Source organism: Phacochoerus africanus, chromosome 4 (genome assembly GCF_016906955.1).
Source record: "Phacochoerus africanus isolate WHEZ1 chromosome 4, ROS_Pafr_v1, whole genome shotgun sequence".
In the NCBI taxonomy this organism is placed as follows: Eukaryota; Metazoa; Chordata; class Mammalia; order Artiodactyla; family Suidae; genus Phacochoerus; species Phacochoerus africanus.
In genome coordinates, this window is record NC_062547.1 from 43,790,577 (window position 1) to 43,803,557 (window position 12,981).

Sequence of the window (12,981 nt, forward strand, 5' to 3'; positions counted from 1 at the left end):
GGCTAGCCTATTCGGTAAGCATCTCAGCCCAGATTTCCAACAGCATGGCAGGCCTTCAACTCAGACTCCACGAAGAGCACGCGTGGTTTGGAAAAGGCACCCTCCAGCTACGTCACCTGTGAGCAGGCAACGTGGCCGGACCCCCTCGAAGGGACTCATTACCTGAGGTAAGATGGGCCATCTGTGAAAGTACTGGCTGACCAGGGACCCTCCAGGTGGGAGCTGCTTTGGGAAACTTCATGCGGCAGGACGATTCTGGCTTCGCTTCTTCTGGTTTGTTTATTTTTGTTGCTTTTTAGGGTCGCATTCACGGCATGTGGAGGTTCCCAGGCTAGGGGTTGAACTGGAGCTGTAGCCCCTGACCTATGCCACAGCCACAGCAACACGGGATCCGAGCTGCATCTGCACCCTACACCACAGCTCACGGCAACCCCAGATCCTTAACCCACTGAGCGAGGCCAGGGATCCAACCTGCAACCTAATGGTTCCTAGTCAGATTCGTTTCTGCTGCGTGAGGGGAGGTGAGCATGCTTCTGTATCCATTGCAAACATCCACTCCTGATTTTAACTTGAGCCGAAGTCCAGGTTGAACCCAGGATGTCTGTTTCATGTTAGCAAGAACATTTTGGGATGACTATGAAACGGTGGTGGGGAATATTCCTAATTCCCACCTGACCTCCTGAACTGCCCAGATTCTCAGCCTTTCCAGGGCATCATTTAAACGATTGAGACGTGAGTGCGTGTGGCGTAGATGTGCCCGGGCTGACGTGGATGCTGAAAGCAGGCCTTTTGTTTGCACCCTTTCATTCACTTTTCTGCCTGCCTTTGTTTCTGGCTGGGGGCTGGTATCTGCAGCAGGCAGCCCCTTCTCCTTCTTCCCCCTTGGCCACCTTCACTTAAATTGGGTTCTCCAGAATTCTCTGGGCTCTTGTAGGTTGCAGCCTAAGGCCAGGGAAACCTCCCATCTGCCCAAGGTCAGCCTGGGGCTGGCAGGCGTTGGGGGGGTGGATGTTTAAGCTTGGGGAGCCTCCCCTGCCGTGTACCGTACTCTGGGGCAAGTCCTTTTGTGTTTGCACCAAGGGAGGGGAAGAAGCAGCAAATTATTTGTCTAATCCACAAATCACATTTCTGAGACGAGGCAGGCAGGTGCTGGGAGCCCTCTGCTTCCGATTCAGCATCAGACGCCAGGGCACATGAGGGGCTTTGCCCATGTGGGTTGCGTGCCGTTATGAAAAGAACAAAGAGACAGGCGGTGGCGGGGTGGATGCGAAAAACGGCAGCCCCTCCTGGCCCGGTAAACATGCCATTGCTTTGCCGTCTCCACTCCAAAGGCTACCACTTTTCATTGCTCGCCGAGCAAAGAAACCTTTCTTCAGAGGAGTGGCAGGGTACAAAGGCAGAGTACAAAATGTGTGCACATCACAGTCCCCGCAATTCTGTTTGAACAAGCATATTGATTGGGTCTGACCCTCTTACATTTTTTCCCTATTATTTGAAAAGGTGCATCTAAGTGTAGTGAATTGAACCAGCCGAGCTGAACTTTCCATGAAAACTTCTCGAGGTATTTCTTTAGTTCAAAGCTTTGGGATTTTAAAGGGCATTTTTAATACGAGCCTGTTGAGTATTCCCTACCACAGCCCAACAAGGGACGGTAAATGCAGATGAGGCTGAGTGAGGGCTCGCGTCGGGGTGGGTCGTGGTTGGAGTGTGTGGACCAGCCCAGGAACAGCTGCGCTTTGTGGAGAGAGGCTGAGACTGTGGAGCGGCACACAGAGCCTAGGAAGGACCTCTCTGAGCTCACTGGGGACAGCGTAGGAGACAGGGGAGAAGCTTCTCAGCTGAGCTTCCTCGAAGGTTTTTCCGTAGAGAACTGAGGACGCGTTAGTGGCTCTTTCTGCTGGATGAGGGTTTTTCCTTGCGAGTAAGGGGCTCCTTCCTCAGCCACTCGCGTCCCCTCATCCTGTGCTTTAGAACTGAGAAGAAAGAATAGGTGCAGGTCCTTGACTGAGGTCACAGAGTCGATAAGAAGCTGCCACTGTCCTCAGCCCTTGATGGCACTGTACAGTCACAGATGCTTACTCGCTGGGCCCTGAGCTGCATCTCCGTCCCTAACCCACTTGACATCTTGGGAATGTTGTGCTGCTTGGGAGCCATGGCAGTGGGCCCTCTTGCCACCCTGGCCCGGGCCCTAGGAAGCATCCACAGTTTGTCCCCCAATAGGGGCCCTCTCTCAGCCCACTGAAGGCACATGGCCCTCTTTGATTGAGTTTTGTGACTCTGTTCGTCTCTGGAGGCCTCTTGGATCCAGAAAGCACCTCTTTCCTAGAACTAGAATTTGGGATCAGAGGCAGAAGCATGCCAGGGAGGAGCTGGAAAGTCAGGTCGTATGCCGAACGATCTCAGGGCTTGGGCAGCTCAGCAAAATCCTGTCATTGTCCTTGCCAAATCTCCAGCCTAGAAGACTGGCCTGGGGAGGTCAAAATAGGGTCAGAATTTCAATAACAGTTGGTGGAAGATACCCAGTCTTTTGTCTGTGCCCACAACTGGGACCACCAGCCCCATTCAAATCCCTCCTACCTCTTCCTGGGAGCCCCAAGGATGTCACGTATACTCTGAAATAGTGGTTTTGGCTGTCACTTTCGGGCCTTCCTGCTGCTTCCTGTGCTTCTTGGGACCACACTAGCCAGTGGGCACCCATGAAGCTCCACTGAAGTTCCAATGACAGTAAGAACTCCAGTTTCATGGCTTCTGCCCCCTTATGCACACAACGCAGGTCCCTCTGCCTGTGTCTCCCCAGTCATTTCTGGGAGTCCGCAGGCATATCGTGCAGGAGCCCATAACCAGGCTCTCGAGTTGTGGTTCTCCCACTTGCAGCTCCCTGATGTCTTTTTGGCCATGCGTCCACTGCCCCTGCGCCCCGGGGAGGCCACCCCTCCTGCTTGCGGCCCTCTCCCCTCTCTGGAGACCCTCGAAGCGCCAGAGGAGTGTGGGTGTCTGTCTGCGAGTTCTCCCGGCCAAACCCAGGCTGCATTGGCACACATGCAGCAGAAATGTTGCCACCAAATCCAGTGTCTCTCAGGCCCCAAGGCTGGGCTGCATGTGCCCTGGTTCATGCCGAGCCCTGGGGAGACATACTTCAAGCTTCTGCTCAGGTCTGCTCCCCATGGTGCTCAGACACGTTCTCTGTGTCTCCTCTTCCTGCACCTTAAACACCACTAGTTTCTTATTTCTCATGATTCTGCAGTCTGGCCCGCGCTCACCTGGGCAGGTCTTCTGCTTCACGCGGTGATGGGGGGCTGGGATGCCCAGGATGGTGGCTTCACTCGTATCTGGCACCCGAGCTGGGATGGCTGGTGACATCTCCACCTTTCACATGGACTCTCTTTGTGGCTGCTTCCTCTTCCTTACAGCATGAAGTTCTCAAGGCAGTTGAACTCTTTTACCTGAGCTGACATCCAAGGGCCCAAAGCTGCCAGACCTTTTGTGGACTAGGTCTGCTGGGAGTTCCCATGGTGGTGCAACGGTGACGAACCCAACCAGTATCCATGAAGACATATGTTCGATCCCTGGCTTCGCTTAGTGGCTTAAGGATCTGGCATTGCTTTGAGCTGTGGTGTAGGTTGCAGATGTGGCTCATATCTGGTGTGGCTGTGGCAAAGGCCAATGGCTACAGCTCCTAGTGGACCCCTAGCCTGGGCACCTCCATGTGCTGGGGGTGTGGCCCTAAAACAAAAGATACAAAAAAAAAAAAAAAAAGAATAGATCTGGAATTGGCACAGGCTCACTTCCTCCACATTCTCTTGACCAAGGCCAGACACAGAGCAGCCAGATCAGAGGGGAAATAGATTCTCCCTCCTGATGGGCGGCCTGCACATGCACAGGGATGGGATGGCCGGGGACCATCTTGGAGACTATTCACCACGAGACCGCTTCCTACATCTCCTGAAGCCACTGAAGCATTTAAGAAACAGTGTTGTCACTCCAGTTTTCTCTTCCACTGCAGCGGACACCTGAGAGCCACATCTGGATGGTGTAACCACAAGATGCTAGCCGACCTGACCTATAGCTCCACTGGGAAAGAGACTGCCCAGGAGAGGCCCCACGCCCACAGCTCCCTGTGCACGAGTGAGAAATCAACTTCGATGTATTCAGACCCCTGGATTTTAGGCTTTATTTTCTGCTGTCGCATAATCTGGCCTACCCAGATTGTAGGTATTATTCTTCCCATACTTCCTGTGAGAAAACTGAGGCACCGGTGGTTCCATGACCAGAAAGCAACTGAGTTGAAGATGGAGCTTGGATCTGACTCCAGGGGGCTTTTAAGCCCGACAGCAGCTGCTGTTCCACTGGGAAGAGGCCGTGGAGGGGAGGACGGTCCTGTGGGCCTGGATTTGAGGTCACTTGAAATCGAGCTGCCTCTGGTGAGGACAGGCGCTCATGGACAGCCTGAAGAGAGACTCACGGGAAAGCACCTAACCCAGTGCCTGGGAGTCATGGTGCCCAGTGAATGGAAGCTGCCACCGTGGCTGTGTTTTGACAGCGAGCATCGCCTGGGGATCCCATGGAGAGCCATTGCTTTGGCGTGCTTGACCTGGCCTTTGGGGCTCAGAAACCAGATCTGTCAGCACCAGGAGCGGGCCTGTCTCTCAGGGCTATGATCACACTGACTGGGCTCAGGAGACAGATGGAGAAAACTGGGTAAGAACCCAACTGCCAGGCTGCTTGTGTTCACTGATGCACACCCCCCACCCCTGCTGCCCCAGCAGCCAAGTCTCGGAAGGTGGCCTGGTAGTCTCAGGACCAGCAAAGTCTTGGAAAATCCTGGTGTCACTGAGCAGCCTGAGGTCCCATCTCCACTGCAGGATGCCCCCATTCCACAGACCGGGTGTCTACATTTCCAGACCAGGGCTTCTTCTTGGGGCAGAATAAGATGGCACTGCCCATCAGATGCCCCCTTGCTCTGTGACCATGGCTGGCCAGACCATTATTAGGAGGTTGACACCATGGTAAGGAGGCAGGGATAGCGAGCTCTGGAGCTAGGCTGCCTGGAATCTAGTTCTGGTTGCACCATTTTGCCTGCTCTGTAACCTCGGGCAAGTTCCTTAACCTCTCTGCGCTTCAATTTTCCCACCTGTAAAATAGCAGCTACTTCAGTAGAGTTGTTTTGAGGATTAAATGCATTATTATATAGAAAATGTTAAGCATGGTTCCTGGCCCCATAGGAAGCACTAGGGAAAATATGACACAGAAGTTCTGCATTTAAGTGATAATTACTTAACACATAACACACAGTCTCATTTTTTTTTTTTTTCCTCGTCTTTCTGCCATTTCTTGGGCCGTTCCCACAGCATATGGAGGTTCCCAGGCTAGGGGTCAAATCGGAGCCATAGCCGCCAGCATACTCCACAGCCACAACTCAGGATCCGAGCTGCATCTGCAACCTATACCACAGCTCACGGCAATGCCGGATCCTTAACCCACTGAGCAAGGGCAGGGATCGAACCCACAACCTCGTGGTTCCTAGTTGGATTCGTTAACCACTGAGCCATGAAGGGAACTCCACACAGTCTCATTCTTTAATTGACTTGTTTACGTGTTTATTGCCTGTCTTCCTCACAAGAATATAAGCTTGGGAAGAGCAAGGGTCTTGTCTTGTTCATTATATCATCCCTGGCGCCCAGAACAATGTCTGCCATGAAGAAGGTGCTGAGAAATAATTCGTTGGATGTATGAGAGGATGCAAGAAGTCCAGGTCTGTGGGCCAGGGGGCCTTCTCTTTTCTTCAGATGACTTTGCCTCTCTCTGCTCTGTTACATGTTTTATACTCCAGCTCCCTACTTCCTTTTTTGTTGTTGCTTTTTAGGGCTGCACCTGCAGCATATGGCGGTTCCCAGGCTAGGGGTTAAGTCAGAGCTGTAGCTGCTGGCCTCCGCCAGAGCCACAGCAAAGCAGGATCCTAGCCGCATCTGCGACCTACACCACAACTCACAGCAATGTGGGATCCTCAACCCACCAAGCAAGGCCAGGGATTGAATCCACATCGTCATGGATCCTAGCTGGGTTCAGGTTCATTCACCACTGAGCCACGAAGGGAACTCCCTCTAGTTCCGTGAGTAATAAGGGCAGGGATTATGCAAATCCATCCTTATTATCTCTGACCTTGGGCATATCACTGAACCTCTCTAAGCTTCAGTTTCCTCTTCCAAAAAATGAGACTAATGGGTGATGTGAGGGCTAAATGAGATCATCCTGAAGTGTGGTGCCACACAGGACACTCAACCAATGGTTGCCACACTGCTTTGCCCTCCTGTATGATCCTTATTGTAAACAGCAAGGCTCCAGGCCATTTTTCCACATTTAAACCCTCTTGTCCCTGGCTTAGCAGGATAAATAGGTTTGGGGTCAACGGCTATCCCCTGCCCCAGTCTTCTGCTCTTCAGGGTCTGTCTGCCATTTTAGCCAATTGCTTGCAGCCTAAAGCAATGGCCCAGGGCTTTTGAAGTTGGGGTTCATAAGGCCATGCCACTGCCAGGCTGCCTCCCTGATCTCTCCAGGGGCTGAGGACAGGCGAATCCTCTGAGGCCTCCCCTCGCAGCCCTGCGGCTGTCCACCTCGACATCAGATCAACCCAAGCGCGCCCCTTTGATGTCACTTCCCGAACTGGAGCCTCGTGCCCCGCTCTGAGGACCTGGGCTTTGAAGTCCGCCTATAAACTGAGCTCTCGGGAAGAAAGTTGTCTGTTGTGCCTCAGAGCACGGCCGGGCCCTGTAAAGGCACACGGCATGCCATGAACACCTGATAAATAATTCTTTCTGGGCCCAAGAAAGGTTCGTTCCATTTATAGGGGAGGAAAATTCCCTTGACCCTTTCATTGAAGTTCCTGAAGGGAGGTGGTTAGGGAGGGTTTTCACATCTTGCTGAAATCACATGGGGCAGGTGGGTTGTCTTGGAGCTGAGTTGATGACTGCTCCGAAAGGGTTTCCTGGCCCTGACCCCCGGCCCGAGGTCTCCCCGGCCAGCGCTGCTCCCCCTCACACCGGCTGCCTCCTGCTGGGAACATGGGAGACATTGGGTCTTCTCAGCCCCCTCCAGGCCAAACCCTGCTGCAAATGGCAGAGCTTCCAGGAGGCACAGCCCTGTGGCCTTCCTTTCTTTCCAGGGCCTGGCATAGTTGAGAGAGGAGGCAGATAGGATTTCCCACCCGAAGGAGCCCTGAACGTGGATACTGGCTGTCATGCACTGAGCACTTACCTCTGACCAGGCCCTCTGTGCATGACCAATGATAGGGTGTGTGTGTTTAGTTTTGTGAAAATGCAAAATGTAACATACATATAGAAGGTACACAGAGTAATAATACACAGCTTAGTAAAGGATAAGAAAACACCTGTGCCATCACCCCCTTAGTCAAGAAAGCCAAGTCTGCCCCTTCCCACTCCACAGGCCTTCCCTCTCCCACAAAGAGCAAACAGCCTTCTGACTCTTGTAGTTTACTTGTTTTTTCTTGATGGTTTTACTATCTAAGCAGTCATAATCAGATACTATAATTCCATTTTCTGAATTGTGTAGGAAATGGAATAATAGGATGGAATAATAATGTATTCCTTTGTGTCTAGCTTTTTTCCCCACTGTTGTTAAACATTGTTTATGATATTCATCCATATAACTATGTTTCATTCGTCTTGCTGTGACGCAATATTCTCTGTAGGAATTTCCACAGGTATTTGCCCATTCTACTGACATTCCCAGTTTGGAGCTGTTACAAATAATGCTGGTATGAACATCTGTATCCACATCTTGATAGATGTGCATTCTTATCTCTTTTGGTGTAAACCTAGGTTATAAGCTGCTGTGTGAGCTGCTCCACATCCTTGCTGTGGTGGCAGCAGCCTCTGAGCAGCCCCTGGTGATCCCTGCTTTCTAGTACTTGTACCTTCTGTGAGCCCCTCCTGCTAAGTGTGGGTTGGAGCTAGCAATTCCCTTCCAATGAAGAGATGACAGACCATAACAGGATGTCACCTGCAAGTTGAGGCTCCATGACTACCGCTTCCGTCTTGGGCATCTTTCGTTGCTTTCTCAGTTATTGTGAGGGAAGCCACATTGTGAGCTCACTGATGGGGAGGCCCATAGGGCCGGGAATTCATGTCTCTGAACAACAGCCAGTGAGGACCTGAGAACTCACGTGAGTAAGCTTGGAAATGGGTCCTCCTTCCCTCCCTCTGATCGACCCTTGAGATGACTGCAGCTGACACCTTGATTACAACCTTGTGAGTGGCCCCAACCAGAGGGAACCCAGGAGAGGCCAGATTCCTGACTCATGGAAACTATAAGATACATGTTTATTGTTTCAGGTTGTTAAACTTTGGGGACGTTTGTTACACAGCAATAATATAAACAAAACTTTTTTAATGTAGCCATTTTTTGTGTGTATGAATTAAGTTTAAAAAAATTTTTTGCCCATACCTGTGGCATGTGGAAGATCCCAGACCAGGGATGGAACCAGCATCACAGCAGCAACCCAAGCCACTGCTGCACCACAAGGGAACTCCTAAATTGGATTTATTAACATCTTTCTTATTACTGATATTGAGCATTGTTTCAATGTTTATTGACCTTTTGGATTTCCTTTATTGTGAGATAACTGTCAGGACTCTTATCCCATTGGGTATGTATCTTTTCTTATTTGTTCTAGATAAAAGCCTACCTAAGATAGCCTGGGTTGCCCCTAAAAGTGAGCTCTTGCAGGCAGTTAATTTGGGAAACACTCCAGAGAAGAGAAGTGTAAAGGAGGGAAAACCAATAGACACATGCCTTCTTAAGCTGACCACAGTTGTGGGAAACTTGAGCTCAATCTGGGACCTTCTGAAACGCCATGTAAAATGATCCTCAAAATTATCCACCTATGGTATAAAAGAGAAGAACATTTATCTTCTAGCTCAAGCCTCCCTTTGACCTATCCCCCCCCCGCCCCAACATGGGGGTAATTACGTCCCTCACATCTCCAGATCCCTCATGTATGAGTGGCTCCCATATGAACCCTCTCACTGGGGCAGCTAAGAAGCCCTGGGGCATCACATGAGGGGTGTAGCTAAAACGAGACTACTGCAGTAATATCGAATAAAGCTGGGGCTGAGAATGTGCAGTGAAGCACAAGGAGTATCTGACACAGCCTCTTATGGATGATACGTATTGCAAATGTTTTCTTCAGCCTGTCTTTTCACAGTGACTTTTTTTTGGCAGGGTGGCGTGCCTGCAGCATATGCAAATTCCAAGCCAGGGATCAAAACTGCACCATGCAGTGGCCTGAGCCTGAGCAGTGACAATGCTGGATTCTTAATCCCCTGTGCCACTAGAGAACTCCCACAGTGACTTTTAATGAATACATTACTAATTTTAAGGTAAATGAGTTTGTAAATATTTCCTTTGTAGTTTGTGATTTTTTTTTTTTTTTGCATCTTGAGAAGCCTTCCTGTACTTGGGTCATAAAAAATGTTTTCTAGTTTTGTTGTGCCTTTCCCAGATCTACAAGCTACCTGCAATTGGTTTTTTAGTAAGGTGTGAAGAGGGCCTCAGGTTTCATTTTTTCCATATAGATGTCCAACTTATTGAAGACTCTATCATTTCCTTCCCAGTGCTGTACAGTGACAGGTCATAATCAAGCATCTGTATAAATGTGAATCTAATTCTGGGTTCCTTTTTTCCTATTCCATTGCCTACTTGTCTCTCATTGTGCCACTATCACAGTTCTAATTAGTAGAACTTTATGGTTAAGTGTTCATACAGAGAAAAGCAAGGTGTTCATCTTGTTTTTCATGGCTATTTTTGATCTTTGCATTTCCTTATAAATTTTAGAACAAAACTTGCCAAATTTCACCCCTCTCCTACACCTGATTGGATTTTTCTTTTTAGAGCCACACCTGCATATGGAAGTTCCTGGACTAGGGGTTAAATCAGAGCTGCAGACACTGGCCTATGCCACAGCCACAGGATCAGAGCTCTGTCTGCGACCTATACCACAGCTAAAGGCAACCAATGCCAGATACTTATCCCACTGAGTAAGGCCAGGGATTGAACCTGCATCCTCATGGATACTAGTCAGATTTGTTACCCCTGAGCCACAATGGGAACTCTGGTTTTTTTTCTACTGAGGCTACTATACTGCATATAGATAATGCTGGAACGAATTGCATCTCTACCATACTGCATATCCGAATCTACAAAGATTCATTTATTTAAACCTTTAAATATTTCTCTCCAAAATATTTTATAGAAAATCTGCTTCTAACAATAGTAGAGACAAAGGTGCTTTGAGTCAACTGTCCTGAGAATAACTGGAAAAAAGAGGCTAAAGTATTTTCAAAAATACGTATTTGAAGGCAAGAGCGAGCTATCAAAGCTTTGAAAATTTATGGAGGCCCAGATTCAGAGGAAAGATAGGAAACAATCAACATTTGATGTTTCCCCCTGAGGTGGACTGCCTATTCCAAAAGCTGTGGCCGAGAGAGCTTAAGCAGCTGTTTCTTGAGGCTCTCCTAGTCTTACCGTGTTCGTGTGCAGCTTTAGGAGTTACCCAAGGACCCAGGGGAGCAGCTTTCTATAGATGTGGGGACTCTACACTTCCCGTCTCTGGCATGCTTTCCTCCAAACTGCAGTCTCCTGACAGCCCTGAATTCTCATCTGTTTCTCCCACCCAGCTAGTCTGCTACCTGTTCATGCCTGTTTCCTTTATTATGGTTGAAAACGACCTCAGGGAGAACCCTGGGGAAAATGTGAAACCCAATGTGTGTGCCTCACTGACAGCAGTGATATAGAATTGATAGATCACTTAAAAATCTAGACAGGGCTGGCCAAACAGGTGAAAACAAACTGGTAATGACCTGATTTGAACATGTGTAAAGGAATAGAGCTGTTATGGTCAGAAGTGAGGTTTCTACATTCATGATTTCAGAGGTAAAGTTGTTTTTGGATATTCAAAGTTTCCAGGATGTGACTGTTGTCGAGATAAAGCAACAGAACTAAAGCCCTGCAAGTGGCTTTAAGTGGTCACTGATGCTAACCAGGTGGTTGAAATTTACTCAAGATTTACTAAAAGATTATGACCTTTCTGCTCTCAAACTATTGTTTAATTAGAAGTCATTTCAGACTTTCTTCTGTAACTTCAGTTCTTCCAGGTTTGAAAAGCTACAGATTTGAGAAGAGGATTTACCCATTAATACACAAAAAAATTGGAATCTGTGCTCCTGAAAACCTTCAAAATAAAAAGATCATTAGATTATTTGTATAGCTGAACACTTAGAAGAAGTGTATTTCAGGTAAGAAATGATCAATAACAGGAAAAAAGTAAGTCATTCAACTTTCCACTCAATAGTGTTTCACTGCACAAAAATAAACTGATTTTCCCTCCTGGTACTTTAGTAAGGATATCAGAATAGCATGGCATCTGTCTTCCTTTAATCCCCCCCTACATTTTGATAAGGAAAAACAAAAAACCACCCAATGTTCATGCTTAAAAGACACCCATGAGGTTTAATGTGACGGGACACTAGGCCACATGGACCAACATACCTAAATTTATTCCAACCCTGAATTTTGTTAATGTCCAATAATATATGAATTTAAAAAAATGACTTTGGAATGAGACTTTCTCTATTCGAAGAGGTAGAAAAAAAGGTCTTCTAGTGTAGGTATTTTAGAAGGAGGCTCTTCTATTTACATATAAGAATCAAGACTTACAAACTCAGCATATTTAAACAATTGAGGAAAATACTTTTTTAAACATTATACTGGTCTCTCCCTCTTCCATTCTTAAACATAAATCAGTCCCCACTTTCTACTTAAATTAGTTGTAGTAAGCAATTGTACAGACTAGGGTATTTGAAAATCAGTGACTAAAATGAAATTTGAATAAAAGCCAAACTCAACCAAATGCTATGTTAAATGCTACACATTTTGTCTGCTACCCACTGACTCAGTATTCTAGTATATAGGGTAGCGCCTATTAAAAACAATGTGAGAAATTAAGAAAAAACAAAATGCTGGGAGTCTGAAATATGAAAATATTTCAGAATGGATTGATAAGCCAGCAGTCACCTGTTCTAGTTGCTACACTCCTCTAACACATTCTAAATTTCAAAATGACACAGGAATAATTTTCTAAAAATCCAACATATCAAACATATACTTAAATATCTAGATGTATAACAGTTCAAATAGGTTTAACTCAAGCCTTTGAACATGTCTCTCAGAATCATTAAGATTTTGAACCCAGTTACTCAAAGGTCATTGACTAGCACGAGTGCAGTTTGTGTTAATCTGCTGTACAAATCAACCACCTAACAGTAGTTAAATGATTCGCAGCAATAAAATCAGAAAGCAGTATCTAATTAGATAACAACATTGGGATAAAATAATGAGAACTTGTTTCAGTCTCTTATTCAACAAGCCTATTCCTCATTTTTAGATAATGAGGGTAAAGGTATCACAGCCAAATATGGGGAGCTTCTTTATTTAGGCCTTAGGAAGAAAACTGGGCACATATTACTGTTAAAAAAAAAAAAATCCAGTTTTACATATTCCTAAATAGATAGGACCAAATGAGCAGAGAATTTCTTCTGTAAAAATTGGCCAAATTTTATCAAAAATCTAACATACAATGTCATTCTAATTAGGTAAAGACTGCTTGGGATCATAACATTCCAAATAAAGGACAGTTACAACTCCATCCTAACAACTGAAAAGTATTTGCTCTCATGTTGCTTTGGTCCAAAAGAGTAGAGCTGAATCAAGAGGAGTAAACTACCTACTCAATCGTTTGCCAATATTAATTTAGATTGTTACTGGCAGCAGAATTATCCACGATGAATAGTTCTTTTATAAGAAAGTATAAAAGAATGTTTTTCATGAACACATCACAGTACCAGATAAACTTTTCTAAGAGAAAAACATGAAGGAACAAAAAAAAGAGAAACAGCTAACACACACAAG